Source organism: Neovison vison, chromosome 1, assembly GCF_020171115.1.
Source record: "Neovison vison isolate M4711 chromosome 1, ASM_NN_V1, whole genome shotgun sequence".
In the NCBI taxonomy this organism is placed as follows: domain Eukaryota; kingdom Metazoa; phylum Chordata; class Mammalia; order Carnivora; family Mustelidae; genus Neogale; species Neogale vison.
Genome location: NC_058091.1, coordinates 35,713,907 through 35,727,245, shown reverse-complemented (window position 1 = coordinate 35,727,245; position 13,339 = coordinate 35,713,907).

The following is a 13,339-nucleotide window of genomic DNA, read 5'->3' as shown; positions in this document are numbered from 1 at the left end:
CACATTCTCAGAAAAGGTAAAAAATTGTAATTAGCGATTTGGACATATGTGAAAACCCAATGTCCATCTCAGTTCTCGGCTAAAATAGCTTCCCTGAATCTGTTTTCTATTGTTGTACACCATTCCCCTCTACCTTTCTCTTTTTTATTTGTCTTTGCACCCTTCCTGTTTTTCTCCTCTTTGAGTCCTCAGCCACTTTCTAATTTCCAAGGCCCTACTTATTCAGACTACTCTACTCACAATGAAAATGCCCTTATCTTACATTATTCCTTAACTCTATACCTATTAGCCTTGTAGAGACAGAGAATGAAAATGAATGTGTGTGTGTGTTGGAGCACAGAGCTATATTTCTAAATGTTGGTTAAGGTCAATTGAAAAGATACCTTCAAATATCATTGGTGATGGAGTTAAGTGATTTGAACTTGCAGAGGGCTATTTACCAATATGCAACAAAATCTTAATTAATTAGGTCAATTAGTATTTAAAGAATACCTATCATCAACCAAGAAATGTCCTAGATGTAGTGAAATAGGTAAAAACAAAAGTGACAAAACCCTGGACTTTTCCAAGTGACATTGCATTGTGGGTGAAAAACCAATAATAAAAACAAACAAACAATGACTTAAAAACCTCATAGTCTGGATGGCAATAAGAGCTATACAGAAAAAAAAAAAAAAACAGGACTAAGCAAAATTGAGCATTAGGATAAAGAGTGTCATGTTGCAAATGTGCAAATGGTGTTTACTGAGGTTATCTCAGATGGGTATCACAGGAGCTGAGACCTGAAAGAAGGGGGGATAAGGGCTATGTTGCTATATGGGGGAAGAGCAATCCAGGTAGATGGAATGGTGTTTTATAAGCCTTAGGGAAGGAACATACTGACATGTTTGAAGTAAAAAAGGAGGCTAATGTGGGTGGCAGTGAGTGGGCTGGGAGAAAGAGGAAGATCAGTGATGTGGAAGAGCCAGATCAAGTAGAGCTTTAGAAGGCATGGAAAGGACTTTTATTCAATGAAAGAAATAAATTTGAACCATATCCTTCAGTTCCCATGTAGATAATGCAAGAGGTAGAAGGAAGAAGGGTAGAATAATCCATGTAAGACATGATGTGGCCTCAAATATGGTTGCATTAGCACAAATATGAAGAGTTAGGTGTGTTTTGACACATTTCACAGAAATAGGATATTCCACTACAATGAATGTAAATATTCAGGGAATATGAGAACCCTAAAATGATTCAAGTTTTTTTTTTTTTAATTTCACTCAGCCACTGGAAGAACAGAGGTGCCACTGATCAAAATGATGATAAAATTTGGAGGAGAATTTTTGTTAAATCAAGAGGATTTTTTTTTGCTTTTTTGTACATTTTAAGTTTGAAATACTTTTTATGTCTGGAGATATTATTTAGTTGGACCTATAATTACAGTTGAGAGTGTTCCTTGTATAGTATTTAAAGCTTTAAGGAGGGTGAAATTACTTAAGGAATACAGCTAGAGAGAGTCTGAAAACTGTTCATGATCTTTGAATCAGAAATTCTACTTTCGAGGAGTTATCCTAATGTTATAATCACACAAGAAAACTCTGCTTCCTCTATGAGGATATCATCACAAGATGTCTATTTTCCTAAAAGAGTAAGAAAACATTTTAGATGGTTTTTATGAATTAATTTCTTGCAAAGCTATAAAAATAAATGAAAAACCTGTTTACAAATAGTACTTAATGACATTCATACATGCAACTATATTAGAGACGCATTATTATTCTCACATTTCTAAGAAGAAATTGGTAAAGTACCACACAGAATTATTGCGTTTTAAACACTATATATTTAAAATAGTTTGTTCTTTTACATTAACATTAAGCTGATTCATGATACAGGTATCCTCAAAGCTGTTCTCAGAAGGACTTAAATTTTTACCTCCTATCTCTCTCTTTTTTTTGCTGAAATGTTAATACCTCAGTCCATGGGAGAACCAGGAATTTTCATTGTATAAACCTCAGAGTTTTAAATAATGCTGAGTTATCTTGAAACTGAGACACCTTCAGTATTCACAGGGATGGGCAACTTTTCAAACACCTCAGTCTATTTTTTGAGATACCATCAGGGAAGAGTGGGCTCATGTGAGGAAGAGTCTATTGATAACATATAATCTGGGTATAAAAGTTAAGCATACTATGTATCTGATCTGTTACTTGAAAACTTAGTGAAAACTTAGGAAAGCTAGGCATAAAAATCATCATAGAAGAGGCACAGTAAGCTTGGAGAATAAATAGTAGTGGGTATTTTGTAACTCTTAATGTTACACATATTAATGTAGATTTGATTTTCTCTACATCTAGTGGATGGGCCAAATTATCACCCCAGATGTAAGTCAGACATATTTATTCTATGATGAAACTGAGGGAAATGGTGACTTGAGGTGATTTCTACAAATGAAAGGCTCTAACACATATGCCATATTAATTTTAAAAGAAGTTATCATTTGTGTCAGCAAGCACCTTACTTTGATACTGCACTTCTCTTAGAAAGCTCATGGTGCTTTCTCTGTATAAATTAACTTAAGAGAGAAATAATAAGTGATTTTTGTGGATAAGAAGTGAAGCTCAGACAGATTAACTAACTAATACTTTATTATCCAGACCTACACATTTGTTCAACAACTTTTTTCTCCCTTACACACAAATTTGGAGGCTTAAGATCAGGAGTCACTTTGAGACTCAAATTCCATATTTTATAGTTTAGAAAAGTGAGACATTTAAAAAGTTAACAGTTAATTTCTTATTACTTTAAAATAAATGTTGAAGAAAATCCTACTCTACCCACATTCAAATGCTTTCTATAATCTGACAGTTTGGAAAAATGCTTTATAAAATTTTTTACGATATGCTACTTTCTTTGATAACTTTATGTCATTTTCCAAATGTGTTTAGCCTTGCACTCATATTCTAAAGAAGCTGTCGCACAAAGATACCCCTCGTATAAATCTAAATAATGAACAAAGAGTCATATGGGCAACTTCATGACTTTCTTGTTAAAGTTGCAAGATTTCTCCACATAATCCCCTTAAATCAGCCCAACTGATTATTGGGCTATTTTCAAATAAGTTATTCTGCAGTTAAGAGAAAAATATTTTTTAAGTATTCACATTAATAAAACAACTGATAATACATGGTAATGTTGTAGATAGTGGAAATCTATAGATATGATTAATGTTTCTTTAGTTAGTATTTTTATTTTATTCTGCTAATAGTTTATCAGAAAAATAACAAAGTTGATTGATATAATTTATAAGTACTTATTTTCTTCCATAACACTTGAAGTGCTAACATATATCAACATACTCACAAGATTAATAAGTAAATGAACTATAGTGAGACTGTAGAATATACCAACTTCTGTCTTATAACAGCCAAAGAGAATCAAGATCTGAGCAGGTAAATGGACAACAGAGCAGACCATAGACCTTGTGTTCGCCACATCAATTCCCTCCATACTCTGATCCATTGAACTTAAAATTAGCAAGTGGAGTATTGAAGAAACTTCCCAGGAAAACGTTGGTATAAAAACATCAAATTGTATACTTTAATTAGACTATAATTTTTCTTTGAGGGGGAATACTGTCATCTTTGCCAAAGAAGGAAGCATTTTTATGCCAAAGTTAATATGACAGTCCTGAAATTTGAACTTATCCATTTAGTAGAAAGCTTGCAGGAAGTGACAGACTTAAACATCTTGCTGCTTAACATTGGTATGTCTATAATATTTGGGCAAAATTCTCATTATTTCTTTTATGAATTTGAAAAAGCACTTATTTATTTTTATGTTTTGGAAGTTGAAATGTGTTCCTGAATGTGAGAAATCCCTTTTACTTCACCATATGCCATCTTGTCTTTTTGACACTCCAAGCCTGGAAATATCTCAAATGTGCAGACTTCTGATTTCCAAATTATCTACTGCCAAGAAGGGAAGTGGGTATCTGAAACTCAGCCACAGACCTTGGCAAATTTCAAATTCAGAATAAAACTTTACTTTAAATTTGTGCTCAAAAGTTGAAAGGGATTTTTTATGTCTAATTTGTGTTCTATTTCTATTGCAGGAGTGAGTGAAAATTATTATATCTTAGTTTAAAAGGCTTCTTTTTCTTCCTTGGGCAGTTTTGAAGGATTAAGGAGTGGATTAAAGTTTCTCTTCTTTTGTATGTAAATTTGACAGTGTAAAGAGGGACAAATTCCTTCTGAGTAGAAATACTGCTGAAGAAAGCACAGCATTTGGGATTTTTGAACAGTGGATATCACTAGGTATCTGAGCAGATGTCTAGTCTCTGAAGAGTGGCTTGTCCAGCAGTACAATGAAGTATCTGAGATTTTGTTTGGTATACCTCTAAACTGAAAAGTAAATGATGATTTTGTCATTTATTTATTAAGTTTTTGGTGTCGCTGAAAAAGTGCTCTAATTGAAACCCAAAGAAATTCACTCACTTCAAGTATTTCTCTAACAGCAATTGTAGTTTTGATAAATAATATTGTACCACAGAATCAGGGAGTTTGTAGTTGAATGGAAGAAAAGAGATATTTAGATTACAGATAGGAGAAAAAAAACTCTATCCATTTGAAAGATAGCTTAATTATTATATATTATGAATTTTTTAACTTAAAAAGTTAAAAAAATTAAAAAAAAACCCTTTGAATTCTAGAAATGACAGACCATGATACTCTAAATCTCTCTTGAAACAATATCATAATACATGGAGCTGAGCTTACTGAAAAGAAAGAGAAATCTTCAGGTGTCAAAAAATGGAATGAGAATCCATTGTTGCTTAGGGTGTGAGAGGGTGCTTGTCTCAGCAATTTGGGGATTGGAAAGAAGAAATTCCCGCAGTGACACAAGGAATGATGCCTTTACACACAATGATGTGGCAGCTGGAATTGAGACTTCATATGCAAAGCTTCACCCTGAAAGGATTACTATTTCAGAAGAAATGCCAAAAAGGCAAAGTGTGTCTTTAAGCACCAAACAAACAATAATAAGTATTCATGTATGTCTCTGCCTAATTAGTAGGAAGGGAAGGAGGGAGAGAAATCTTCTTGGGAATTCATTTTATCTCATAACATCAGAGTTTAGAATTTCTGTTACCTAAGTGTTTAGGGAAATGCCTAAACTAAAAGTTATCCTTCCTCCAAAAAAAAAAAAAAGGGACCAGCACTATCACTAGATTTCTTAGCAAAAAGCAAGTATGAAACTGAATTGGAAGCATACTCATTCAAAATATCATCGATGAGATTAAATTAAGCATAACAATAATAAATGTAAGTGCAGAAACAATTGACAAATAAAAGTCAATAATTATGAGATGGATAGCAAAACAAAATCTGTAAATACCCTGTCACAAAGAAGGTACAGGTACCAATATGTAATAATAGGATATAAAAATATAAAGAGCTTGGGGAGGCCTGGGTGACTCAGTTGGTAAGCAGCTGCCTTCGGCTCAGGTCATGGTCCCAGCGTCCTGGGGTTGAGTCCCACATCGGGCCCCTTGCTCGGCGGGGAGCCTGCTTCTCCCTCTGCCTCTGTCTGCCATTCTGTCTGCCTGTGCTCGCTCTCTCTCCCTCTCTCTCTCTGACAAATAAATAAATAAAATCTTAAAAAAAAATATATATATATATATAAAGAGCTAGTGTGCTTATAATTTAGCCTACATAGTAAACTTTAAATGAGAATATATTATTAGGAATAAAAATGATTTCTCTCTTAATAAAAGGAAAAATAAATCAGATGACATAAATATTCAGAATATTCATATACCAAAGAGCATAATCTCAAAATATTTAAGTACAATTCAGTCCCAATTAAATGACTATCAAGGTTTTTTTTTTAATGAAATGCTCAATAAGCATCAAAGGAATTTTGAAAAAAAATAAGAAAAAAATAGAAGAGTTTGTACTACTGAATACCAAAGCACACAAAAATTCTGTAACAGTTAAGACAGTGAGGGACTGAGTCAGGATCAGGAAAGAACAAAATAAGATCAAGAAACAAATTCCAGTATATAGAAGTATTTAATCCATGAGAGCAATGGCATTTCAAATTAGTGAGAAAAGGACTATCCAATTTAAAAATGGCTTTAGATTAGGGGCACGTGGGTGACTGTTAATTAGGCTTCTGACTCTTGATTTCAGCTTCAGTCAGGATCTCAGGGTCATGAGATCAAGCCTTCAGTTGGGCCCCCATTGGGCTTTCTGCTTAAGATTCTCTCTCTCTCTTTCTCTATGCTCTTCCCCTTCTTGCTCTTTTGCTCTCCCTTAAAAAAAAAAAAAAAAAAAAAAAGCATTGGGATATGGTAATGTTAAAATTGATCCTTTAATCACACCATTTATTTAGAATATATCAAATATGTTTTATATATGTATATATCTATAAAAAAGGAAGATAATTTAGATAAGTATTAAAAAAATAAGAATTCCTTTACTGTTATGTTAAAAAGGGAGAGATCTCCTAAGCATAAAAGAAAAACCTCAAAATCATAAATCTTACATACAGATTAAAATAGAAAAAAAAAAAATTGAGAAAGGGGGAAGATGGTGGAATGGGAGAATCCTGAGCTTACCTCTTCCCAGGGACACACTGGGGCAACAACTACCTTGATTAGAACTAACTCTGAAAATGACCTGAAGACTGCAGAACAGATCTTTCACAGCTAGTCCTAGAAAAAGGCTGCATTGAAAAGAGTAGGAGGGGCAGAGACATGGCCAGGAGCCAAACTCCCAGTGTGATTAACCACAAACTAAAGGACAATGCAAGCATGGAGGAGCAAAGGGATTAAGCCCATGCTGGGCACCCCCAGCCTTGGGGACCTTCACTGAGATGGCGAATCCCCATAACATCTGGTTTGGAAAATCACCAGGGCTTAACTCTGGGAGTTTTAAAAATCAGTAGGCTTAACTCCAGGAGACCTTTAGGGTGATAGACAACTGAATCCCCACCCTTAAAGAGCAAGCATGCCTGAATGGATTGGTCTGAGATACAGCACCAAAGCAGCAATTTGAAAGCACCTCCTCCTTGAGGAGGTTTATTGACTAATCTTAGAACATGAGGATCAGGGATTTGTAGGAGCTTTCTTCAGGAACACAAGTGCCGACAGACACAATTTTCTTGTCCCTCCTCAGACTGGGTAGCTGGATGTTTGCAAAAGCCAGTTCTTAAACTCTCCCTCTACCTTGCACGTACTACACTGGTGTTCCTGGGCAGACCCACCGTACCCAACCTGCCTACCTTAGCAGGAGCCCCTCACAAACAGCTCCTGCCTCACCACATCAGACAAGCAACCTGGCCAGGACTGGTACCACTCTAAAGGGACTCCTGCCCTGGGAAATGGGAAAGATAACCTCAAACACTAGCAACCCACGGTTCCTGCAGATAGACTTATTTGTTGCTTGCAAAGGCAGCACACATTGCCATTCAGTGTACCTGCAGCTGAGGCAGAGGCCAATTACAGGCAGCTTTCCTGAATGCCAGTTCCACCCACCAAAGGGATAATAGCAGTTGCAGCCTGGCCTCTCAATAACATGGGCAGAAAACCATGGCCAGTGTGCCCACAGTAGGTAAAGCAGGTAACTGGATTAAAGGCTAGCCTCACCCATCAGTGTGACCACAGCAAATGTAGCTAGCCATTATAGAAGGGAGCATGCAAACTGACATAGAAGACATACGTGGAGAATCTGATTCTGGTAACCAGGAGAGATTGCCCTATGAGGCACCACAGGACCTCTTCAACCTGAGGCCACTACTTCTAAGACCAGGATATAGCTGATCTATCTGACACATAGAAACAAATACAGAGTTGCACAAAGTGAGCAGTTAGACACCATGAAAGAATAAGAAAAAACCATGGAAAAAGAGCTAAATGAAAAGAAAATAAGCATATGCCTGGTAAACAGTTCAAAGTGATGGTCATAAAGATATTCACTGCCCTTGAGAAAGAGTGAATGAACTCACTGGGAACTTCAACAAAGAGATAGAAAAAAATATAGAAAAAGTACCAGTCAGAACTGAAGAATATAATAACTGAAACATACTAGAGAGAATCAGTAGCAGAATAGGGGATGAAGAATAGATCAGTTACCTGGAAGACAGGGTAATGGAAAGCAACTAAGCTGAAGAGCAAACACAAGAAAAAAAAAAAAAAAAAGAATGTAAAGAAACGAGAAAAGCTTAAGGGAATTTTGCAAAATCTTCAAACTTAATAACATTCACATTATAGACATTCCAGAAAAGCTTTGGAGGAGTGGTGGACAGGGTGGGTTTGAGAGAAAACATGTTTGAAAATAAAAGGTGAAAACCTTCTTAATCTGAGGGAAAAAAAACAGGCGTCCTGGTCTCGGAAGTACAGAGAGCCACTAAGAAGATGAACTCAAAGAGGTCCACACCAAGACACATAGTTAAAACGGTAAATAATAATAGTAAATAAAATAAAAAAATAAAAAAAAATAATAAAAATCTTAAAAACAGCAAGAAAAGCAGCAGGGGAAAAAAAACAAAACAAAACAAAACAAAAAAAACAAGTAAAACCCCATAAGACTATCAGCTGATTTTTTAGCAGAAAATTTGCAGGCAGAAGAGAGTGGCATGATACATTCGTGCTTAAAGGAAAAAATCCTGCAACCAAGAACACTCTACTTGGCAAGGTCATCATTCAGAATTGAAGGAGAAATGGAATTTTCCAGGCAAAAGCTGAAGGAGTTCATCACTAATGTTAATGGGAATTCTTTAAGTGGAAAGAAAAGGACATAACTGGAAGTAAGAAAATTATGAAAAACAAGTTTCATTGGTAAAAGCAAACATATAGCAAAGGTAATAGATTAATCATTTATGAAGCCAGTATGGAGGTTAAACACAAAAGTAGTAAAATCTATTATATCTACAAAAATTAGGCAAAGGATCCACAAAATAAAAAGATGAAGGAAAACTTTCAAATTTATTTTACAAGGCTAGGATTACTCTGATACCAAAATTGGATAAAGACACTATAAAAAAATAAAACTATGGGTCAATATCCCATGAAAAAAGCCTCAACAAAATATTAGCAAACTAAGTTTAGCAATGCAACAAAAACCTCATTTACCACAATCAAGTGGGATTTATTCCAAGGACACAAGAGTGGTTCAATATTCACAAATCAATCAATGTAATACATCACATCAAGAAGAGGAAAAATAAAAACTATATGGTCATCTCAATAGATGCAAAAAAGGCAATTGAAAAAATATAACCTCCATTCATGATTAAAAACTCTCAACAAAGTGGTCTTAGATGGAACATGCTTCAACATAATAAAGGTCATATATATAAACCTACAGCTTACATCATACTTAATGGTTAAAACTGAAAGCTTTTACTTTAAGATTAAGAATAAAACCAACAGATTTCTGTGTATTAATTTTGTACCCCGCAACTATATTGAATGTTTGTTACATTTTTCTACACTAATAATGAAGTAGCAGGAAGAGAAATTAAGAAAGCAATCCCATTTTCAATTACACCAAAAAGAATAAAATAGAATAAATTTCATTTAAAGTTACTTAAAGGTTAAATAAATTTTGCTGAGGAGGTGAAAGACCTGTGCTCTGAAATGTATAGGGTATGACTAAAAGAAATTGAAGAAAACACAAAAGGAAAAATATTCTATGCTCATGGATGGGAAGAATTAGTATTGTTAAAATGTCCATACTACCCAAAGCAATCTACAGATTCAATGCAATTCCTATAAAAATACCAATAACATTATTCACAGAAGTAGAACAAATAATTCTAAAATTTAGGAGTTTTGAAATTCTGGGAGTGGGATGCCTGGGTGGTTAAGTTGGTTAAGCAGCTGCCTTCGGCTCAGGTCATGATCCCAGCGTCCTGGGATCGAGTCCCACATCAGGCTCCTTGCTCAGCGAGGAGCCTGCTTCTCCCTCTGCCTCTGCTGCCATTCTGCCTGCCTGTGCTCACTCTTCTCTCTCTCTCTCTCTGGTAAATAAATAAATAAAATCTTTAAAAAATAAATAAATAAAATTCTGGGAGTTTTGGGGTGCCTGGGTGGCTCAGTTGCTTCAGCATCTGCCTTCTGCTTAGGTCATGATCCCAGAGTCCTGGGATCGAGCCCCATGTCGGGCTCCGTGCTTGATAGGGAGCCTGCTTCTCCCTCTCTTCCCTGGTTGTGCTCTCTGTCTCTATCTCTGTCTGTCTCGCTCAAATAAATAATAAAATCTTTAAAAAAAAAAAAAAAAAGCTGGGAGTTTTAAAAATCAGTAGGCTTAACTCCAGGAGACCTTTAGGGTGATAAACAACTGAATCCCCACCCTTAAAGAGCAAGCATGCCAAATGGATTGGTCTGAGATACAGCCCCAAAGCAGCAATTTGAAAGCGCCTCCTCCTTGAGGAGGTTGATTGTTTGGAACCACAAAAGTCCTCTAATAAATAAAACAAACTTGAAAAGGAAGTGCAAAGCTGAAGGTATCACAATCCCAGATTTGAAAATACACTACAAAGTTGTAATAATCAAAACAGTATGTTAGTAGCACAAAAATAGATATGTAGATCAATAGAACAGAATAGAGAGCCCAGAAATAAACCTACACTTTTACGGTTGATTAATCAACAGCAAAGGGGACAAGAATATACAATGAGGGGAAGACACTCTCTTTAATAAATGATTCTGGGAAAACTGGACAGCTATATGTAAAAGTGAAACTGTACCACTTTCTTACACCATATACAAAAATAAACTCAAAATAAACTGAAGACCTATATGTGAAACCTGAAGCCATAAAACTCCTGAAGAAAACATAGGCAGTAATCTGTTTGCTATCAACCTCAGTGATATTTATGGCTGTGTCTCCTTAGGCAAGGCAAACAAAAGCAAAAATAAACTATTGAGACTACAACAAAATGAAAAGCTTTTGCACAGTGAAAGAAACCACCAATAAAATGAAAAGGCAACCTACTGAATGTGAGAAGATATTTGCAAATGATATATCCAAATGGTTAATATCTCATAATAATGGGTTAATATCCAAAATATATAGATAATTTATACAACTCAATGCCAACAAAACACACTTTTAAAAATGGTCAGAGGAGCTGAAAACAAAACAAAACATCGTGACAAAGAATATATACAGATGTCCAAGAGATACATGAAAAAATAGATGTTCAATATCACTAATCATCAGGGAAATGCAAATCAAAACCACAATGAGATTCACCTTGTACCAGTCATGATGGTTAATATCAAAAAGACAAGAATTTTTTTAAAAAGACATGAAATAACAAGTGTTGTCAAGGACATGGAGCTCTGCTCTTAGGAATATAAATTCATGGGAACACTGTTGGAAATAGCATGGAACGTCTCTAAATGAATGAATGAATCAATGAATGAATGACTATGCCATACAATCCAATAATTCCCCTATTGAATATTTACCCAGAGAAACAAAACAGTACTTTGAAAAGATATGTATCGGGGCGCCTGTGTGGCTCAGTGGGTTAAAGCCTCTGCCTTCAGCTCAGGTCATGATCTCAGAGTCCTGGGATTGAGTCTCACATCAGGCTCTCTGCTTAGCGGAGAGCCTGCTTCCCCCTCTCTTTCTGCCTATTTATGATCTCTCTCTGTCAAATAAATAAATAAAATCTTAAAAAAAAAAGAAAAAAGAAAAGGTATCTATCTGTAATAGAACTTTTTAATTCCCTCTGAATACACACATTCAAATATTGGCTTTCTTAAGAGGCACATATGTTTTATTTAAGAATATTTATTTGATGGGAGAACTTATTTTACAACATATACATCTATTAAATCAACCTACTGTACACTTCTCACATCTTACAATTTTGTCAATTACATCTCAGTAAAGCTAAAACAGTAAAATAAACAACCAAATAAAAATTTTTTAAAAACCTGGGACGCCTGGGTGGCTCAGTTGGTTAAGCAGCTGCCTTTGGCTCAGGTCATGGTCCCAGGGTCCTGGGATCGAGTCTCACATCGGGCTCCTTGCTCAGCGGGGAGCCTGCTTCCCCCTCTGCCTCTGCCTGCCATTCTGTCTGCCTGTGCTCGCTCTCTCTCCCTCTCTCTCTCTGATAAATAAATAAAATCTTAAAAAAAAATTTTTTTTTAAAACCTTTTATTTAAGCATGGTAGAAACTAATTTCAGCTAACTTAGATATGCACTTTCTTTTCACTACATCTATAAAGACAACTGTCATATGGTTTCACTCATATGTGGAATATAAGAAATAGTACAGAGGACCATAGGGGAAGGGAAGGATAACTGAAAAGAGAGAAATCAGAGAAGGAAATGAATCGTGATAGACTACGGACTCTTGGAAACAAACTGAGGGTTTCAGAGGGTAAGGGGGTAGGGGATGGAGAAGTAGACTGTGATGGGTTATTGAGGAGGGCAGGTGTTGTGATGAGCACTGGGTATTATAAGCAACTAATGAATCACTGAACACCGCATCAAAAACCAATGATGTACTATACTGTGGCTAACTGAACAAAAAAAAAAAAAAAAAAAAGAAGAAGAAGAAGAAGGAAGTATCATTATGATTTTGGATCAGTCTCAAAAATGCTTTAAAAATATTCCTAAGTCAGTGCCTATAATAATCAGGAGGCTTAAGGAAGAAAATTAAATTTTTCATTAGCCATCAAGAATTTGGGGAAAAAAAAATATGATGTGAAAGTTTTCTCAGTAATATTTATGGCCAAAATTGGAGGGGCATTGAAAACAGGGTTGATGTGGTAAGAATGCCATGCCATGTTTTACTCTTTTTACCAGAAAGTCTACTGTAGAAAAGACGAATTTCAATGAAGATGTTGAAGTTAAAGTTTGCTTAGACACTTGGCAATGGCAAATGAGTGTAGAGAGAGGGGAATCTATGATTACGCATCAAAAGAAATAAGGCTCTGATTATGCCATGAGTGAAGAAGGACAAATCAAAGGACTGGAGGTTTCAATTAGATAAATTGTTGAGAGTGTGTGGAAATAAAAATCCTGGAAGGACAAGAGAAGACAGAGGGTTGGCAGTAGAATTTAAGATTTGCAAGTGAAACATTTCCCATTGATGTCAAGGGCTTTGGCAGGAATTTCTGAAATGCAGCAGTTGTAAAGTTCACAGGAACTGAGGAAGTTGGTGAACAATGATGCCAAACTTTCAGTTTTGTTTTTATTTTTGTTTTTGTTTTTGTTTTGTCGATTTGAACATTAAGCTTACTAACAATAGGACCTGCATATCTGTGTTTTAAATGCTAGTAGAAGGGAATGTTAATAGTAAAAGATCTGATTCTGCAACCCAATCCTTT